Source organism: Crinia signifera, chromosome 7, assembly GCF_055691185.1.
Source record: "Crinia signifera chromosome 7, ASM5569118v1, whole genome shotgun sequence".
Taxonomy (NCBI): Eukaryota; Metazoa; Chordata; class Amphibia; order Anura; family Myobatrachidae; genus Crinia; species Crinia signifera.
In genome coordinates, this window is record NC_139223.1 from 106,978,920 (window position 1) to 106,991,925 (window position 13,006).

Genomic DNA, 13,006 nt, shown 5'->3' on the forward strand with positions numbered 1-13,006 from the left:
CTCATACACTGTTTAGCTGCCAAAAGCAGTTGGAATTGGGCCTAAACAGTGTGGTAAGTCTTTAGGTGATGGCTATTGTGTCTGTTTGACCTCTTCCAAATGTCTGTACTGGCAATAAAAAGAAAAAGTTTCCAATTTAAATAGCTAGAGAATAAAAACAATTTGCCAGTAATGTGAAAAAACCTACAGCACCTGGTGTTCCCATGTGGTCTCCCACCCAAGTACTAACCAGGCCCAACACTGCTTAGCTTCCAAGATCAGACGAGATTGGGCCTATCCAATGTGGTATGGCTGTAGGTGAGATACATGCTCTTTTTTGACCTCTTCTCTTCTATCACCAGGTAAGCTAATAAAAAAGCTTCCTAACTGTTTTTGCTTACTGAAAAAAATCATGTGTTGGTAATGTAAAAAGACCTACAGGACATGATGTTAGCAGGGGATCTTAAATTAAACTACTAAAGAGGCTCAACACTGTTTAGCTGCCAAAAGCAGTTGGAATTGGGCCTAAACAGTGTGGTAAGTCTTTAGGTGATGGCTATTGTGTCTGTTTGACCTCTTCCAAATGTCTGTACTGGCAATAAAAAGAAAAAGTTTCCAATTTAAATAGCTAGAGAATAAAAACAATTTGCCAGTAATGTGAAAAAACCTACAGCACCAGGTGTTCCCATGTGGTCTCCCACCCAAGTACTAACCAGGACCAACACTGCTTAGCTTCCAAAATCAGACGAGATTGGGCCTATCCAATGTGGTATGGCTGTAGGTGAGATACATGCTCTTTTTTGACCTCTTCTCTTCTATCACCAGGTAAGCTAATAAAAAAGCTTCCTAACTGTTTTTGCTTACTGAAAAAAATCATGTGTTGGTAATGTAAAAAGACCTACAGGACATGATATTAGCAGGGGATCTTAAATTAAACTACTAAAGAGGCTCAACACTGTTTAGCTGCCAAAAGCAGTTGGAATTGGGCCTAAACAGTGTGGTAAGTCTTTAGGTGATGGCTATTGTGTCTGTTTGACCTCTTACAAATGTCTCTACAGGCAATAAAAAGAAAAAGTTTCCAATTTAAATAGCTAGAGAATAAAAACAATTTGCCAGTAATGTGAAAAAACCTACAGCACCTGGTGTTCCCATGTGGTCTCCCACCCAAGTACTAACCAGGCCCAACACTGCTTAGCTTCCAAGATCAGACGAGATTGGGCATATCCAATGTGGTACGGCTGTAGGTGAGATACAGGCACTTTTTTGCCCTCTTCTACTTCTATCACCAGGTAAGCTAATAAAAAAAGTTTCGTAACTGTTTTTGCTTACTGAAAAAAATCATGTGTTGGCAATGTAAAAATACCTACAGGACATGATATTAGCAGGGGATCTTAAATTAAACTACTAAAGAGGCTCAACACTGTTAAGCTGCCAAAAGCAGTTGGAATTGGGCCTAAACAGTGTGGTAAGTCTTTAGGTGATTGCTATTGTGTCTGTTTGACCTCTTCCAAATGTCTGTACTGGCAATAAAAAGAAAAAGTTTCCAATTTAAATAGCTAGAGAATAAAAACAATTTGCCAGTAATGTGAAAAAACCTACAGCACCAGGTGTTCCCATGTGGTCTTCCACCCAAGTACTAACCAGGCCCAACACTGCTTAGCTTCCAAGATCAGACGAGATTGGGCCTATCCAATGTGGTATGGCTGTAGGTGAGATACATGCTCTTTTTTTACCTCTTCTCTTCTATCATCAGGTAAGCTAATAAAAAAGCTTCCTAACTGTTTTTGCTTACTGAAAAAAATCATGTGTTGGTAATGTAAAAAGACCTACAGGACATGATATTAGCAGGGGATCTTAAATTAAACTACTAAAGACGCTCAACACTGTTTAGCTGCCAAAAGCAGTTGGAATTGGGCCTAAACAGTGTGGTAAGTCTTTAGGTGATGGCTATTGTGTATGTTTGACCTCTTCTAAATGTCTGTGCTGGCAATAAAAAGAAAAAGTTTCCAATTTAAATAGATAGAGAATAAAAACAATTTGCCAGTAATGTGAAAAAACCTACAGCACCTGGTGTTCCCATGTGGTCTCCCACCCAAGTACTAACCAGGCCCAACACTGCTTAGCTTCCAAGATCAGATGAGATCGGGCCTATCCAATGTGGTATGGCTGTAGGTGAGATACATGCACTTTTTTGCCCTCTTCTACTTCTATCACCAGGTAAGCTAATAAAAAAGTTTCCTAACTGTTTTTGCTTACTGAAAAAAATCATGTGTTGGTAATGTAAAAAGACCTACAGGACATGATATTAGCAGGGGATCTTAAATTAAACTACTAAAGAGGCTCAACACTGTTTAGCTGCCAAAAGCAGTTGGAATTGGGCCTAAACAGTGTGGTAAGTCTTTAGGTGATGGCTATTGTGTATGTTTGACCTCTTCTAAATGTCTGTGCTGGCAATAAAAAGAAAAAGTTTCCAATTTAAATAGATAGAGAATAAAAACAATTTGCCAGTAATGTGAAAAAACCTACAGCACCTGGTGTTCCCATGTGGTCTCCCACCCAAGTACTAACCAGGCCCAACACTGCTTAGCTTCCAAGATCAGACGAGATTGGGCCTATCCAATGTGGTATGGCTGTAGGTGAGATACATGCACTTTTTTGCCCTCTTCTACTTCTATCACCAGGTAAGCTAATAAAAAAGTTTCCTAACTGTTTTGGCTTAATGAAAAAAATCATGTTTTGGTAATGTAAAAAGACCTACAGGACATGATATTAGCAGGGGATCTTAAATGAAACTACTAAAGAGGCTCATACACTGTTTAGCTGCCAAAAGCAGTTGGAATTGGGCCTAAACAGTGTGGTAAGTCTTTAGGTGATGGCTATTGTGTCTGTTTGACCTCTTCCAAATGTCTGTACTGGCAATAAAAAGAAAAAGTTTCCAATTTAAATAGCTAGAGAATAAAAACAATTTGCCAGTAATGTGAAAAAACCTACAGCACCTGGTGTTCCCATGTGGTCTCCCACCCAAGTACTAACCAGGCCCAACACTGCTTAGCTTCCAAGATCAGACGAGATTGGGCCTATCCAATGTGGTATGGCTGTAGGTGAGATACATGCTCTTTTTTGACCTCTTCTCTTCTATCACCAGGTAAGCTAATAAAAAAGCTTCCTAACTGTTTTTGCTTACTGAAAAAAATCATGTGTTGGTAATGTAAAAAGACCTACAGGACATGATGTTAGCAGGGGATCTTAAATTAAACTACTAAAGAGGCTCAACACTGTTTAGCTGCCAAAAGCAGTTGGAATTGGGCCTAAACAGTGTGGTAAGTCTTTAGGTGATGGCTATTGTGTCTGTTTGACCTCTTCCAAATGTCTGTACTGGCAATAAAAAGAAAAAGTTTCCAATTTAAATAGCTAGAGAATAAAAACAATTTGCCAGTAATGTGAAAAAACCTACAGCACCAGGTGTTCCCATGTGGTCTCCCACCCAAGTACTAACCAGGACCAACACTGCTTAGCTTCCAAAATCAGACGAGATTGGGCCTATCCAATGTGGTATGGCTGTAGGTGAGATACATGCTCTTTTTTGACCTCTTCTCTTCTATCACCAGGTAAGCTAATAAAAAAGCTTCCTAACTGTTTTTGCTTACTGAAAAAAATCATGTGTTGGTAATGTAAAAAGACCTACAGGACATGATATTAGCAGGGGATCTTAAATTAAACTACTAAAGAGGCTCAACACTGTTTAGCTGCCAAAAGCAGTTGGAATTGGGCCTAAACAGTGTGGTAAGTCTTTAGGTGATGGCTATTGTGTCTGTTTGACCTCTTACAAATGTCTCTACAGGCAATAAAAAGAAAAAGTTTCCAATTTAAATAGCTAGAGAATAAAAACAATTTGCCAGTAATGTGAAAAAACCTACAGCACCTGGTGTTCCCATGTGGTCTCCCACCCAAGTACTAACCAGGCCCAACACTGCTTAGCTTCCAAGATCAGACGAGATTGGGCATATCCAATGTGGTACGGCTGTAGGTGAGATACAGGCACTTTTTTGCCCTCTTCTACTTCTATCACCAGGTAAGCTAATAAAAAAAGTTTCGTAACTGTTTTTGCTTACTGAAAAAAATCATGTGTTGGCAATGTAAAAATACCTACAGGACATGATATTAGCAGGGGATCTTAAATTAAACTACTAAAGAGGCTCAACACTGTTTAGCTGCCAAAAGCAGTTGGAATTGGGCCTAAACAGTGTGGTAAGTCTTTAGGTGATTGCTATTGTGTCTGTTTGACCTCTTCCAAATGTCTGTACTGGCAATAAAAAGAAAAAGTTTCCAATTTAAATAGCTAGAGAATAAAAACAATTTGCCAGTAATGTGAAAAAACCTACAGCACCAGGTGTTCCCATGTGGTCTTCCACCCAAGTACTAACCAGGCCCAACACTGCTTAGCTTCCAAGATCAGACGAGATTGGGCCTATCCAATGTGGTATGGCTGTAGGTGAGATACATGCTCTTTTTTTACCTCTTCTCTTCTATCATCAGGTAAGCTAATAAAAAAGCTTCCTAACTGTTTTTGCTTACTGAAAAAAATCATGTGTTGGTAATGTAAAAAGACCTACAGGACATGATATTAGCAGGGGATCTTAAATTAAACTACTAAAGACGCTCAACACTGTTTAGCTGCCAAAAGCAGTTGGAATTGGGCCTAAACAGTGTGGTAAGTCTTTAGGTGATGGCTATTGTGTATGTTTGACCTCTTCTAAATGTCTGTGCTGGCAATAAAAAGAAAAAGTTTCCAATTTAAATAGATAGAGAATAAAAACAATTTGCCAGTAATGTGAAAAAACCTACAGCACCTGGTGTTCCCATGTGGTCTCCCACCCAAGTACTAACCAGGCCCAACACTGCTTAGCTTCCAAGATCAGATGAGATCGGGCCTATCCAATGTGGTATGGCTGTAGGTGAGATACATGCACTTTTTTGCCCTCTTCTACTTCTATCACCAGGTAAGCTAATAAAAAAGTTTCCTAACTGTTTTTGCTTACTGAAAAAAATCATGTGTTGGTAATGTAAAAAGACCTACAGGACATGATATTAGCAGGGGATCTTAAATTAAACTACTAAAGAGGCTCAACACTGTTTAGCTGCCAAAAGCAGTTGGAATTGGGCCTAAACAGTGTGGTAAGTCTTTAGGTGATGGCTATTGTGTCTGTTTGACCTCTTACAAATGTCTCTACAGGCAATAAAGAGAAAAAGTTTCCAATTTAAATAGCTAGAGAATAAAAACAATTTGCCAGTAATGTGAAAAAATCTACAGCACCTGGTGTTCCCATGTGGTCTCCCACCAAAGCACTAACCAGGCCCAACACTGCTTAGCTTCCAAGATCAGACGAGATTGGGCATATCCAATGTGGTATGGCTATAGGTGAGATACAGGCACTTTTTTGCCATCTTCTACTTCTATCACCAGGTAAGCTAATAAAAAAGTTTCGTAACTGTTTTTGCTTACTGAAAAAAATCATGTGTTGGCAATGTAAAAAGACCTACAGGACATGATATTAGCAGGGGATCTTAAATTAAACTACTAAAGAGGCTCAACACTGTTTAGCTGCCAAAAGCAGTTGGAATTGGGCCTAAACAGTGTGGTAAGTCTTTAGGTGATGGCTATTGTGTATGTTTGACCTCTTCTAAATGTCTGTGCTGGCAATAAAAAGAAAAAGTTTCCAATTTAAATAGATAGAGAATAAAAACAATTTGCCAGTAATGTGAAAAAACCTACAGCACCTGGTGTTCCCATGTGGTCTCCCACCCAAGTACTAACCAGGCCCAACACTGCTTAGCTTCCAAGATCAGATGAGATCGGGCCTATCCAATGTGGTATGGCTGTAGGTGAGATACAGGCACTTTTTTGCCCTCTTCTACTTCTATCACCAGGTAAGCTAATAAAAAAGTTTCCTAACTGTTTTGGTTTAATGAAAAAAATCATGTTTTGGTAATGTAAAAAGACTTACAGGACATGATATTAGCAGGGGATCTTAAATGAAACTACTAAAGAGGCTCATACACTGTTTAGCTGCCAAAAGCAGTTGGAATTGGGCCTAAACAGTGTGGTAAGTCTTTAGGTGATGGCTATTGTGTCTGTTTGACCTCTTCTAAATGTCTGTACTGGCAATAAAAAGAAAAAGTTTCCAATTTAAATAGCTAGAGAATAAAAACAATTTGCCAGTAATGTGAAAAAACCTACAGCACCAGGTGTTCCCATGTGGTCTCCCACCCAAGTACTAACCAGGCCCAACACTGCTTAGCTTCCAAGATCAGACGAGATTGGGCATATCCAATGTGGTATGGCTGTAGGTGAGATACAGGCACTTTTTTGCCCTCTTCTACTTCTATCACCAGGTAAGCTAATAAAAAAGTTTCGTAACTGTTTTTGCTTACTGAAAAAAATCATGTGTTGGCAATGTAAAAAGACCTACAGGACATGATATTAGCAGGGGATCTTAAATGAAACTACTAAAGAGGCTCAACACTGTTTTGCTGCCAAAAGCAGTTGGAATTGGGCCTAAACAGTGTGGTAAGTCTTTAGGTGATGGCTATTGTGTATGTTTGACCTCTTCTAAATGTCTGTGCTGGCAATAAAAAGAAAAAGTTTCCAATTTAAATAGATAGAGAATAAAAACAATTTGCCAGTAATGTGAAAAAACCTACAGCACCTGGAGTTCCCATGTGGTCTCCCACCCAAGTACTAACCAGGCCCAACACTGCTTAGCTTCCAAGATCAGATGAGATCGGGCCTATCCAATGTGGTATGGCTGTAGGTGAGATACATGCACTTTTTTGCCCTCTTCTACTTCTATCACCAGGTAAGCTAATAAAAAAGTTTCCTAACTGTTTTTGCTTACTGAAAAAAATCATGTGTTGGTAATGTAAAAAGACCTACAGGACATGATATTAGCAGGGGATCTTAAATTAAACTACTAAAGAGGCTCAACACTGTTTAGCTGCCAAAAGCAGTTGGAATTGGGCCTAAACAGTGTGGTAAGTCTTTAGGTGATGGCTATTGTGTCTGTTTGACCTCTTACAAATGTCTCTACAGGCAATAAAGAGAAAAAGTTTCCAATTTAAATAGCTAGAGAATAAAAACAATTTGCCAGTAATGTGAAAAAATCTACAGCACCTGGTGTTCCCATGTGGTCTCCCACCAAAGCACTAACCAGGCCCAACACTGCTTAGCTTCCAAGATCAGACGAGATTGGGCATATCCAATGTGGTATGGCTATAGGTGAGATACAGGCACTTTTTTGCCATCTTCTACTTCTATCACCAGGTAAGCTAATAAAAAAGTTTCGTAACTGTTTTTGCTTACTGAAAAAAATCATGTGTTGGCAATGTAAAAAGACCTACAGGACATGATATTAGCAGGGGATCTTAAATTAAACTACTAAAGAGGCTCAACACTGTTTAGCTGCCAAAAGCAGTTGGAATTGGGCCTAAACAGTGTGGTAAGTCTTTAGGTGATGGCTATTGTGTATGTTTGACCTCTTCTAAATGTCTGTGCTGGCAATAAAAAGAAAAAGTTTCCAATTTAAATAGATAGAGAATAAAAACAATTTGCCAGTAATGTGAAAAAACCTACAGCACCTGGTGTTCCCATGTGGTCTCCCACCCAAGTACTAACCAGGCCCAACACTGCTTAGCTTCCAAGATCAGATGAGATCGGGCCTATCCAATGTGGTATGGCTGTAGGTGAGATACAGGCACTTTTTTGCCCTCTTCTACTTCTATCACCAGGTAAGCTAATAAAAAAGTTTCCTAACTGTTTTGGCTTAATGAAAAAAATCATGTTTTGGTAATGTAAAAAGACCTACAGGACATGATATTAGCAGGGGATCTTAAATGAAACTACTAAAGAGGCTCATACACTGTTTAGCTGCCAAAAGCAGTTGGAATTGGGCCTAAACAGTGTGGTAAGTCTTTAGGTGATGGCTATTGTGTCTGTTTGACCTCTTCCAAATGTCTGTACTGGCAATAAAAAGAAAAAGTTTCCAATTTAAATAGCTAGAGAATAAAAACAATTTGCCATTAATGTGAAAAAACCTACAGCACCTGGTGTTCCCATGTGGTCTCCCACCCAAGTACTAACCAGGCCCAACACTGCTTAGCTTCCAAGATCAGACGAGATTGGGCATATCCTATGTTGTATGGCTGTAGGTGAGATACAGGCACTTTTTTGCCCTCTTCTACTTCTATCACCAGGTAAGCTAATAAAAAAGTTTCGTAACTGTTTTTGCTTACTGAAAAAAATCATGTGTTGGCAATGTAAAAAGACCTACAGGACATGATATTAGCAGGGGATCTTAAATGAAACTACTAAAGAGGCTCAACACTGTTTAGCTGCCAAAAGCAGTTGGAATTGGGCCTAAACAGTGTGGTAAGTCTTTAGGTGATGGCTATTGTGTATGTTTGACCTCTTCTAAATGTCTGTGCTGGCAATAAAAAGAAAAAGTTTCCAATTTAAATAGATAGAGAATAAAAACAATTTGCCAGTAATGTGAAAAAACCTACAGCACCTGGTGTTCCCATGTGGTCTCCCACCCAAGTACTAACCAGGCCCAACACTGCTTAGCTTCCAAGATCAGACGAGATTGGGCCTATGCAATGTGGTATGGCTGTAGGTGAGATACATGCACTTTTTTGCCCTTTTCTACTTCTATCACCAGGTAAGCTAATAGAAAAGTTTCCTAACTGTTTTGGCTTAATGAAAAAAATCATGTTTTGGTAATGTAAAAAGACCTACAGGACATGATATTAGCAGGGGATCTTAAATGAAACTACTAAAGAGGCTCATACACTGTTTTGCTGCCAAAAGCAGTTGGAATTGGGCCTAAACAGTGTGGTAAGTCTTTAGGTGATGGCTATTGTGTCTGTTTGACCTCTTCCAAATGTCTGTACTGGCAATAAAAAGAAAAAGTTTCCAATTTAAATAGCTAGAGAATAAAAACAATTTGCCAGTAATGTGAAAAAACCTACAGCACCAGGTGTTCCCATGTGGTCTCCCACCCAAGTACTAACCAGGCCCAACACTGCTTAGCTTCCAAGATCAGACGAGATTGGGCCTATCCAATGTGGTATGGCTGTAGGTGAGATACATGCTCTTTTTTGCCCTCTTCTCTTCTATCACCAGGTAAGCTAATAAAAAAGCTTCCTAACTGTTTTTGCTTACTAAAAAAAATCATGTGTTGGTAATGTAAAAAGACCTACAGGACATGATATTAGCAGGGGATCTTAAATTAAACTACTAAAGAGGCTCAACACTGTTTAGCTGCCAAAAGCAGTTGGAATTGGGCCTAAACAGTGTGGTAAGTCTTTAGGTGATGGCTATTGTGTCTGTTTGACCTCTTACAAATGTCTCTACATGCAATAAAAAGAAAAAGTTTCCAATTTGAATAGCTAGAGAATAAAAACAATTTGCCAGTAATGTGAAAAAACCTACAGCACCTGGTGTTCCCATGTGGTCTCCCACCCAAGTACTAACCAGGCCCAACACTGCTTAGCTTCCAAGATCAGACGAGATTGGGCATATCCAATGAGGTATGGCTGTAGGTGAAATACAGGCACTTTTTTGCCCTCTTTTACTTCTATCACCAGGTAAGCTAATAAAAAAGTTTCGTAACTGTTTTTGCTTACTGAAAAAAATCATGTGTTGGCAAGGTAAAAAGACCTACAGGACATGATATTAGCAGGGGATCTTAAATTAAACTACTAAAGAGGCTCAACACTGTTTAGCTGCCAAAAGCAGTTGGAATTGGGCCTAAACAGTGTGGTAAGTCTTTAGGTGATGGCTATTGTGTATGTTTGACCTCTTCTAAATGTCTGTGCTGGCAATAAAAAGAAAAAGTTTCCAATTTAAATAGATAGAGAATAAAAACAATTTGCCAGTAATGTGAAAAAACCTACAGCACCTGGTGTTCCCATGTGGTCTCCCACCCAAGTACTAACCAGGCCCAACACTGCTTAGCTTCCAAGATCAGACGAGATTGGGCCTATCCAATGTGGTATGGCTGTAGGTGAGATACATGCACTTTTTTGCCCTCTTCTACTTCTATCACCAGGTAAGCTAATAAAAAAGTTTCCTAACTGTTTTGGCTTAATGAAAAAAATCATGTTTTGGTAATGTAAAAAGACCTACAGGACATGATATTAGCAGGGGATCTTAAATGAAACTACTAAAGAGGCTCATACACTGTTTAGCTGCCAAAAGCAGTTGGAATTGGGCCTAAACAGTGTGGTAAGTCTTTAGGTGATGGCTATTGTGTCTGTTTGACCTCTTCCAAATGTCTGTACTGGCAATAAAAAGAAAAAGTTTCCAATTTAAATAGCTAGAGAATAAAAACAATTTGCCAGTAATGTGAAAAAAACTACAGCACCAGGTGTTCCCATGTGGTCTCCCACCCAAGTACTAACCAGACCCAACACTGCTTAGCTTCCAAGATCAGACGAGATTGGGCCTATCCAATGTGGTATGGCTGTAGGTGAGATACATGTTCTTTTTTGCCCTCTTCTCTTCTATCACCAGGTAAGCTAATAAAAAAGCTTCCTAACTGTTTTTGCTTACTGAAAAAAATCATGTGTTGGTAATGTAAAAAGACCTACAGGACATGATATTAGCAGGGGATCTTAAATTAAACTACTAAAGAGGCTCAACACTGTTTAGCTGCCAAAAGCAGTTGGAATTGGGCCTAAACAGTGTGGTAAGTCTTTAGGTGATGGCTATTGTGTCTGTTTGACCTCTTACAAATGTCTCTACAGGCAATAAAAAGAAAAAGTTTCCAAATTAAATAGCTAGAGAATAAAAACTATTTGCCAGTAATGTGAAAAAACCTACAGCACCTGGTGTTCCCATGTGGTCTCCCACCCAAGTACTAACCAGGCCCAACACTGCTTAGCTTCCAAGATCAGGCGAGATTGGGCCTATCCAATGTGGTATGGCTGTAGGTGAGATACAGGCACTTTTTTGCCCTCTTTTACTTCTATCACCAGGTAAGCTAATAAAAAAGTTTCGTAACTGTTTTTGCTTACTGAAAAAAATCATGTGTTGGCAATGTAAAAAGACCTACAGGACATGATATTAGCAGGGGATCTTAAATGAAACTACTAAAGAGGCTCAACACTGTTTAGCTGCCAAAAGCAGTTGGAATTGGGCCTAAACAGTGTGGTAAGTCTTTAGGTGATGGCTATTGTGTATGTTTGACCTCTTCTAAATGTCTGTGCTGGCAATAAAAAGAAAAAGTTTCCAATTTAAATAGATAGAGAATAAAAACAATTTGCCAGTAATGTGAAAAAACCTACAGCACCTGGTGTTCCCATGTGGTCTCCCACCCAAGTACTAACCAGGCCCAACACTGCTTAGCTTCCAAGATCAGATGAGATTGGGCATATCCAATGAGGTATGGCTGTAGGTGAGATACAGGCACTTTTTTGCCCTCTTTTACTTCTATCACCAGGTAAGCTAATAAAAAAGTTTCGTAACTGTTTTTGCTTACTGAAAAAAATCATGTGTTGGCAAGGTAAAAAGACCTACAGGACATGATATTAGCAGGGGATCTTAAATTAAACTACTAAAGAGGCTCAACACTGTTTAGCTGCCAAAAGCAGTTGGAATTGGGCCTAAACAGTGTGGTAAGTCTTTAGGTGATGGCTATTGTGTATGTTTGACCTCTTCTAAATGTCTGTGCTGGCAATAAAAAGAAAAAGTTTCCAATTTAAATAGATAGAGAATAAAAACAATTTGCCAGTAATGTGAAAACACCTACAGCACCTGGTGTTCCCATGTGGTCTCCCACCCAAGTACTAACCAGGCCCAACACTGCTTAGCTTCCAAGATCAGACGAGATTGGGCCTATCCAATGTGGTATGGCTGTAGGTGAGATACATGCACTTTTTTGCCCTCTTCTACTTCTATCACCAGGTAAGCTAATAAAAAAGTTTCCTAACTGTTTTGGCTTAATGAAAAAAATCATGTTTTGGTAATGTAAAAAGACCTACAAGACATGATATTAGCAGGGGATCTTAAATGAAACTACTAAAGAGGCTCATACACTGTTTAGCTGCCAAAAGCAGTTGGAATTGGGCCTTAACAGTGTGGTAAGTCTTTAGGTGATGGCTATTGTGTCTGTTTGACCTGTTCAAAATGTCTGTACTGGCAATAAAAAGAAAAAGTTTCCAATTTAAATAGCTAGAGAATAAAAACAATTTGCCAGTAATGTGAAAAAACCTACAGCACCAGGTGTTCCCATGTGGTCTCCCACCCAAGTACTAACCAGGCCCAACACTGCTTAGCTTCCAAGATCAGACGAGATTGGGCCTATCCAATGTGGTATGGCTGTAGGTGAGATACATGTTCTTTTTTGCCCTCTTCTCTTCTATCACCAGGTAAGCTAATAAAAAAGCTTCCTAACTGTTTTTGCTTACTGAAAAAAATAATGTGTTGGTAATGTAAAAAGTCCTACAGGACATGATATTAGCAGGGGATCTTAAATTAAACTACTAAAGAGGCTCAACACTGTTTAGCTGCCAAAAGCAGTTGGAATTGGGCCTAAACAGTGTGGTAAGTCTTTAGGTGATGGCTATTGTGTATGTTTGACCTCTTCTAAATGTCTGTGCTGGCAATAAAAAGAAAAAGTTTCCAATTTAAATAGATAGAGAATAAAAACAATTTGCCAGTAATGTGAAAAAACCTACAGCACCTGGTGTTCCCATGTGGTCTCCCACCCAAGTACTAACCAGGCCCAACACTGCTTAGCTTCCAAGATCAGATGAGATCGGGCCTATCCAATGTGGTATGGCTGTAGGTGAGATACAGGCACTTTTTTGCCCTCTTCTACTTCTATCACCAGGTAAGCTAATAAAAAAGTTTCCTAACTGTTTTGGCTTAATGAAAAAAATCATGTTTTGGTAATGTAAAAAGACTTACAGGACATGATATTAGCAGGGGATCTTAAATGAAACTACTAAAGAGGCTCATACACTGTTT

At 39.1% G+C, this 13,006-nt stretch overlaps 28 non-coding genes across 28 annotated transcripts; all 28 read right to left on the reverse strand.

Moving 5' to 3' along the window:
• Positions 1 to 180: 180 nt before the first annotated feature.
• LOC146022018 (5S ribosomal RNA) lies at positions 181 to 299 on the reverse strand. The gene has a single exon (XR_014451486.1). It is a non-coding gene; the product is annotated as a 5S ribosomal RNA (ribosomal RNA).
• Positions 300 to 643: 344 nt separating this feature from the next.
• On the reverse strand, positions 644 to 762 carry LOC146024498 (5S ribosomal RNA). Its single transcript, XR_014453876.1, has one exon. It is a non-coding gene; the product is annotated as a 5S ribosomal RNA (ribosomal RNA).
• Positions 763 to 1,106: 344 nt separating this feature from the next.
• LOC146021698 (5S ribosomal RNA) lies at positions 1,107 to 1,225 on the reverse strand. The gene has a single exon (XR_014451175.1). It is a non-coding gene; the product is annotated as a 5S ribosomal RNA (ribosomal RNA).
• Positions 1,226 to 1,571: 346 nt separating this feature from the next.
• On the reverse strand, positions 1,572 to 1,690 carry LOC146023443 (5S ribosomal RNA). The gene has a single exon (XR_014452860.1). It is a non-coding gene; the product is annotated as a 5S ribosomal RNA (ribosomal RNA).
• Positions 1,691 to 2,034: 344 nt separating this feature from the next.
• Positions 2,035 to 2,153, reverse strand: LOC146021735 (5S ribosomal RNA). The gene has a single exon (XR_014451212.1). It is a non-coding gene; the product is annotated as a 5S ribosomal RNA (ribosomal RNA).
• Positions 2,154 to 2,498: 345 nt separating this feature from the next.
• LOC146022019 (5S ribosomal RNA) lies at positions 2,499 to 2,617 on the reverse strand. The gene has a single exon (XR_014451487.1). It is a non-coding gene; the product is annotated as a 5S ribosomal RNA (ribosomal RNA).
• Positions 2,618 to 2,963: 346 nt separating this feature from the next.
• LOC146022020 (5S ribosomal RNA) lies at positions 2,964 to 3,082 on the reverse strand. Its single transcript, XR_014451488.1, has one exon. It is a non-coding gene; the product is annotated as a 5S ribosomal RNA (ribosomal RNA).
• Positions 3,083 to 3,426: 344 nt separating this feature from the next.
• On the reverse strand, positions 3,427 to 3,545 carry LOC146024499 (5S ribosomal RNA). The gene has a single exon (XR_014453877.1). It is a non-coding gene; the product is annotated as a 5S ribosomal RNA (ribosomal RNA).
• Positions 3,546 to 3,889: 344 nt separating this feature from the next.
• On the reverse strand, positions 3,890 to 4,008 carry LOC146021699 (5S ribosomal RNA). The gene has a single exon (XR_014451176.1). It is a non-coding gene; the product is annotated as a 5S ribosomal RNA (ribosomal RNA).
• Positions 4,009 to 4,354: 346 nt separating this feature from the next.
• On the reverse strand, positions 4,355 to 4,473 carry LOC146023444 (5S ribosomal RNA). The gene has a single exon (XR_014452861.1). It is a non-coding gene; the product is annotated as a 5S ribosomal RNA (ribosomal RNA).
• Positions 4,474 to 4,817: 344 nt separating this feature from the next.
• Positions 4,818 to 4,936, reverse strand: LOC146021736 (5S ribosomal RNA). The gene has a single exon (XR_014451213.1). It is a non-coding gene; the product is annotated as a 5S ribosomal RNA (ribosomal RNA).
• A 345-nt stretch (positions 4,937 to 5,281) lies between these two features.
• LOC146024385 (5S ribosomal RNA) lies at positions 5,282 to 5,400 on the reverse strand. Its single transcript, XR_014453769.1, has one exon. It is a non-coding gene; the product is annotated as a 5S ribosomal RNA (ribosomal RNA).
• Positions 5,401 to 5,745: 345 nt separating this feature from the next.
• Positions 5,746 to 5,864, reverse strand: LOC146021737 (5S ribosomal RNA). Its single transcript, XR_014451214.1, has one exon. It is a non-coding gene; the product is annotated as a 5S ribosomal RNA (ribosomal RNA).
• A 346-nt stretch (positions 5,865 to 6,210) lies between these two features.
• LOC146025428 (5S ribosomal RNA) lies at positions 6,211 to 6,329 on the reverse strand. The gene has a single exon (XR_014454126.1). It is a non-coding gene; the product is annotated as a 5S ribosomal RNA (ribosomal RNA).
• Positions 6,330 to 6,674: 345 nt separating this feature from the next.
• On the reverse strand, positions 6,675 to 6,793 carry LOC146022514 (5S ribosomal RNA). The gene has a single exon (XR_014451967.1). It is a non-coding gene; the product is annotated as a 5S ribosomal RNA (ribosomal RNA).
• Positions 6,794 to 7,138: 345 nt separating this feature from the next.
• Positions 7,139 to 7,257, reverse strand: LOC146024387 (5S ribosomal RNA). Its single transcript, XR_014453771.1, has one exon. It is a non-coding gene; the product is annotated as a 5S ribosomal RNA (ribosomal RNA).
• Positions 7,258 to 7,602: 345 nt separating this feature from the next.
• LOC146021738 (5S ribosomal RNA) lies at positions 7,603 to 7,721 on the reverse strand. Its single transcript, XR_014451215.1, has one exon. It is a non-coding gene; the product is annotated as a 5S ribosomal RNA (ribosomal RNA).
• Positions 7,722 to 8,067: 346 nt separating this feature from the next.
• Positions 8,068 to 8,186, reverse strand: LOC146024260 (5S ribosomal RNA). Its single transcript, XR_014453646.1, has one exon. It is a non-coding gene; the product is annotated as a 5S ribosomal RNA (ribosomal RNA).
• Positions 8,187 to 8,531: 345 nt separating this feature from the next.
• Positions 8,532 to 8,650, reverse strand: LOC146022867 (5S ribosomal RNA). Its single transcript, XR_014452306.1, has one exon. It is a non-coding gene; the product is annotated as a 5S ribosomal RNA (ribosomal RNA).
• Positions 8,651 to 8,996: 346 nt separating this feature from the next.
• LOC146022356 (5S ribosomal RNA) lies at positions 8,997 to 9,115 on the reverse strand. Its single transcript, XR_014451816.1, has one exon. It is a non-coding gene; the product is annotated as a 5S ribosomal RNA (ribosomal RNA).
• Positions 9,116 to 9,459: 344 nt separating this feature from the next.
• Positions 9,460 to 9,578, reverse strand: LOC146025526 (5S ribosomal RNA). The gene has a single exon (XR_014454186.1). It is a non-coding gene; the product is annotated as a 5S ribosomal RNA (ribosomal RNA).
• Positions 9,579 to 9,923: 345 nt separating this feature from the next.
• LOC146022021 (5S ribosomal RNA) lies at positions 9,924 to 10,042 on the reverse strand. Its single transcript, XR_014451489.1, has one exon. It is a non-coding gene; the product is annotated as a 5S ribosomal RNA (ribosomal RNA).
• Positions 10,043 to 10,388: 346 nt separating this feature from the next.
• On the reverse strand, positions 10,389 to 10,507 carry LOC146024114 (5S ribosomal RNA). The gene has a single exon (XR_014453506.1). It is a non-coding gene; the product is annotated as a 5S ribosomal RNA (ribosomal RNA).
• Positions 10,508 to 10,851: 344 nt separating this feature from the next.
• LOC146023633 (5S ribosomal RNA) lies at positions 10,852 to 10,970 on the reverse strand. Its single transcript, XR_014453044.1, has one exon. It is a non-coding gene; the product is annotated as a 5S ribosomal RNA (ribosomal RNA).
• A 345-nt stretch (positions 10,971 to 11,315) lies between these two features.
• On the reverse strand, positions 11,316 to 11,434 carry LOC146022073 (5S ribosomal RNA). The gene has a single exon (XR_014451541.1). It is a non-coding gene; the product is annotated as a 5S ribosomal RNA (ribosomal RNA).
• Positions 11,435 to 11,779: 345 nt separating this feature from the next.
• LOC146022868 (5S ribosomal RNA) lies at positions 11,780 to 11,898 on the reverse strand. The gene has a single exon (XR_014452307.1). It is a non-coding gene; the product is annotated as a 5S ribosomal RNA (ribosomal RNA).
• Positions 11,899 to 12,244: 346 nt separating this feature from the next.
• On the reverse strand, positions 12,245 to 12,363 carry LOC146022358 (5S ribosomal RNA). Its single transcript, XR_014451817.1, has one exon. It is a non-coding gene; the product is annotated as a 5S ribosomal RNA (ribosomal RNA).
• A 344-nt stretch (positions 12,364 to 12,707) lies between these two features.
• On the reverse strand, positions 12,708 to 12,826 carry LOC146021740 (5S ribosomal RNA). Its single transcript, XR_014451217.1, has one exon. It is a non-coding gene; the product is annotated as a 5S ribosomal RNA (ribosomal RNA).
• Between the last annotated feature and the right edge of the window lie 180 nt (positions 12,827 to 13,006).